We start from the raw sequence: 4,845 nt of genomic DNA on the forward strand, positions 1-4,845 counted from the left end.
AGATTCTACTCAGGTCTTTACAATGTTTTGTACACAAGTATAATAGAAGGTTACTTGGCCTATTGCCACTGTACCCAATATGTGTTTTCTTTTTCTTTCTCTCTCCCCTCCTTTCTATCCCACCCTTTTGTCTCTTTAGAAGCCATAAAAGCCCAAAACATCTGAAGTCCTTCAGGTGTATCACAGTGTGCTGACCTACAAAGCCAGGATATTCTGTGCGGGATGATGGTACATGAAAAATCACCCTGTATGACGAAGTTAACTGTGATCACTCTGTGGTTCAAGTCCATCACAAGAGGAAAAAATATCTTTTGGAACCATGTGCCTGGCCAAAGGAAATTAGCAGGCTTTAGCCCAGCTCAGCAGATCAATAAAAACTATTCTCTTCTATGAGCAGCAAGTTGGTCACATGTGACCAATTGCTGATCCTTTTCAGTCAAAGACCAAGTTTTTCTGAAGCTCCTTCACCTCTACCTCCCCACCGATAATGTCTTTGGTGTGTGTTTGTATATGTATGTGTGCAGACACGTGTTTGCTTGTAGTATTTGTCCAGTCTCATTTCTACTATCTGTAGGGTCAAAAGATCTCATCTCTGATCCTGGTCAAAGTCCTTTCTTGAGATTTCTTTTACTATATCAACAAGGAAATTCCATTTTTCCTGACATATAGGGTAGGGAACATTTAAGTCTGTGTCTGCTGGTAGCTATCTTGTCTACACTGGAAAACCTATCTGTCAGAGAAAGAACAGGAAAATGGGTAGAAGAATAGAGTTGGCTGAGTTTAATTGTTTTTACAAACCTCAAGGCCCTCAAGATTCCAGAGTTCCTACAGAACTTCTTTTCATTATGAGAGTTTTTGCTGTCTTTCCAATGCAGTTTCTTTTTAATACAAGCAAATTAGTTGGGTTTTCTATCACTTACCACGTCAAATTCCTAATAAAAATATTTTGATCACATGCTGTCAGAACACTCTCATATTCTATAGTGTTTATTTATATTTTTATGTTTTTGCTAAATAAAATAAGATACTTTAGGGAAGCTAGGATGGGACTTTAATTCTGTGAAATATTAGCCCCAAAATACATAGTTGTTGAATAAATATGCTAAAAGATGATTGTTTTAATAAAGTTTTGAAACTAAAACAAATTTAAACTTCCTTACATGCAATTATAAATTTTGAAGTATTGTTTATATAAATTATTTTTTCTTACAATAAATTATAAAATATAACATTTGTCTTCTGTTATCATATGATAAAATTTTTCAGATAAAATATATGGGCCCCAAAATAATGAAATTAGTCAAGATCATATGGCTAATAGGTGACAATCTTCTCGATTTTATACTCAGTGTATGCGTAATGTTATACTGAGGACAAAAATTAGTACAAAAAGAATAACTAGGAAAAAAGTAATCTGATGAGTTAAATTATGTACAATTACTTAGGTTTAATAATACCATCACTTACGTTTAATTATAGCTTCCTTTATTTTTGTTTCTGCAATGAGGCTTATTGAAATTAAAGTACTAATCATTTTAAAAATATACTCTCCCTTTTCTATGTTTGTTGAGCAGAGAGGAAATCAATAGTAAAGATCAGAGTAAGTCGGTTGATGTGACCCTCCAGGATATATCATTGATTCTGAGGCTTTTGACAATTGTCCTACACATGTATCATGAGCACCCATTCATCACACCTCTTAACCAGTTTTCTTATATTAGAATAATTGAAAATTGATGCGAATTAACCTTACAAAATTGTCTCAGTATAATTTTCTCACAGCATACTTCATAAAAAATAAAAATTGTTGAGAAATAAATATAACATATTTTAGTCTTAGAATTGTGATAAATTGTACATCAGGTAAAAACCTGTGAAATTTAAAAAAACTAATTTTTTCTTTTTTTTCAGTAAAAATCATTCCCTCCTTTAAGAAATATCAAGATTGAGCTGTTGATATGAAACTTCCTTCAAACATAACTAAAGATTGCTTTGATCTACTTACTGTAGTAACTATGAAAAAACGTATTTTATTCATATTTTCAGAAAACATTTTCACCATATCAAAGAATAGCTCCAATTTGTTCAGACCTTACCAGTTTCACTCCTGGTACCTTCATTCAAACCACCAGCATCTTATACTTGTATTACTTCAGTAGATAGTTCAGTACTCATAAGGGGTAAAACTCTGTCTTATTGTTCGGACAGCCCACTTCCTACTTTCTGTTCTACACATATTACTCAGAGGAATCTGATTAAAAATTAAATTTCAGTCTTCCCAGATTACTCAGAGAATTGGTAACCCCTATGATGGTCTATCAGGTGTATAACATTTAGACAGAAGTTACCTCTCTGAGTTCCAATTATTAGATTTCATTCACTGTGTGGCCTACCATGCCCTCTTCCATATTGTGGTGAAAACTCATTATGCCTACAACTCAGGACATCCACCTTCCTCTCCCTCAGTCTGAGATGCTCTGTGCCCTGTTTTTTACACACCTTGCTTATCACTTCCTTTGGATACCTGATTAGGTGTCACTGTTCGATGACTTTGAGGGCTATTTTGTATAAAAATTGTGATATTCCTGTAAAATAATTGACTGTCATAGCAAGCATCAGCAGCTAACAAGTTGAACGTTTGGTTTTTAATATCTCCACTCACTATAAGTGATATGAGGGCAAGGATATTGTTTTATTCATTGTCATATCTTTAGAAATAAGTGACAGTTCAACAATATTTACAGGATAAACTAGCAAATGAATGAATGAAGGCACACCATTCCTGGGCTCAGCCGCAGAGAATGCTTGGAGAGCATCTGTCCACAGCCACTTTCTCTCTTTGTCTCATAACCATGTCACCACTGAGAATGCTAATTCACAGGCTGCTCCCCTGAAGCTGAACAGGTTCAAGAACAAGGGAAAAGACAGGACAGAAATGAGGTGGTGAAGAATAGAAGTTTAGGTGGAGCCAAGGAAAGCTAAGAAGGATGACCAGATGCTGAAAAGGAGGAAAGGGATCTCATTTCCTGATGATGCCACTTCACCCCTGTGGGGAAAACCACAACAACCAGGGCACTGTGAATTGGAGTGTTGAGGACATTGTCAAAGGCATAAATAGCAATAATCTGGAAAGCCAGCTCCAAGCTACTCAAGCTGCTAGGAAACTGCTTTCTTGGGAAAAACAGTGCCCCGTAAACCCCATAATCCGGCTGGTTTGATTCTAAAATTTGTGTCCTTCTTGGGCAGAGCTGATTCATGCCCATTCAGTTTGAGTCTGCTTGGACACTCGCTAACATTGCTTCCGGGAATCAGAACACTCCAAGGCTGTGGTGGATGGAGGTGCTATCCCAGCACTCATTTGTCTCTTGGCATCTCCCCATGCTCACGTCAGGGCTCTAGGAAATACTGCAGGTGATGGTGCAGTTTTCGGAGACTTGGTTATCAAATATGGTGAAATTGCCTCATTCTTGGCTCTCCTTGCAGTTCCTGATATGTCACTGTTAGCAGGTGGTTACTTACATAATCTTACCTGGACACTTTGAAACTTGTGCCACAACAAGAATCCTGCACCTCCATTGGATGCTGCTGAGCAAATTCTCTCTACTTTGGTTTGACTCCTGTAACACAATGATCTTGAAGTATTATCAGATAGCTTCTGGGTATCTGATGGTCCAAATGAACACACTGAAATGGTTGTAAAAAACAGGTGTTGTGCCCCATGTGCTGAAGCTTCTAGGATCAAATGAATTGCCAATTATGACTCCTGTGCTAAGAGCCAGAAGGAATATTGTCCCTGAAACAGATGAACAGACTCAGATTTTGATAGATGCAGGAGCACTTGCTGTCTTTCCAAGCCTACTCATCCACTCCAAAACTAATATTCAGAAGGAAGCTACACGAACAATGTCAAACATCACAGCTGCCCGTCAGGACCAGATACAGCAAGTCGTGAATCATGGATTAGGCCCATTCCTCGTCAGTGTCCTCTCCAAGGCAGATGTTAAGGCACAAAAGGAAGCTGTGTGGGCTGTGAGCAACTACACAAGTGGTGAGACAGCTGGAGAGATTGCCTATCTCATTCATTGTGGTACAAGAGAACCATTGATGAATCTCAACTGCAAAAGATACGAAAATTATTCTGATTATTCTGGATGTTATTTCAAATATCCTTCAGGCTGCTGAGAAACTAGGTGAACTGAGAAGCTTAGTGTGATGATTGAAGAATATGGAGGCTTGGACAAGACTGAAGCTCTACAGAACCATGAAAATGAGTCTGTGTACAAGGCCTCATTACACTTGATTGAGAAGTATTTCTCAGTTATGGAAAAAGATAAAAATGTTGTCCAGAAACTACCTCTGAAGGCTATACCTTCCAAGCTCAGGATGGGGCTTCTGGTACCTTTAACTTCTAGACTGTGCAGCTGAGGAAGGCATCAAATTTTTGTTGTGCACTATGTTCAGTATAAGTTTGTCTGTTTTTCTACTAAGATTTTTTTAAATGTGGTTTATTATTGTAGCACTTTGTTCAATGAAACTATACTTGAACAGTTCCAAACTGTACATACTGTATGAAGCTTATCCTGTGAATGGGATTTCTTATTTCTATAGAATTTCATATTTTACAGTGTCCTATAAATAAAGATTAAATTCGACCCTTTGCTTTTAAAAAATGAATGAAATAGCAGCACTCATGATTTATACTAAAGTATTCAGATATAACTATTTCCAAGAATAATCACTACTTTAATCATTTTCACTTGAAAGTTGGTAGCTTTTATTCTAAGTAAATTTTACAAATTCTACAATTGGAGTTGCACATGTGATTTAAATTGAATGTGATACACA

At 36.9% G+C, this 4,845-nt stretch overlaps 1 pseudogene; it reads left to right on the top strand.

The window, feature by feature from the left end:
- Positions 1-2,761: 2,761 nt before the first annotated feature.
- LOC101699550 (importin subunit alpha-1 pseudogene) lies at positions 2,762-4,412 on the top strand (annotated as a pseudogene).
- Positions 4,413-4,845: the final 433 nt, after the last annotated feature.

Source organism: Heterocephalus glaber, unplaced genomic scaffold (assembly GCF_053883595.1).
Source record: "Heterocephalus glaber isolate CG9 unplaced genomic scaffold, H.glaber_assembly_v1.0 deba00001572, whole genome shotgun sequence".
Taxonomy (NCBI): domain Eukaryota; kingdom Metazoa; phylum Chordata; class Mammalia; order Rodentia; family Bathyergidae; genus Heterocephalus; species Heterocephalus glaber.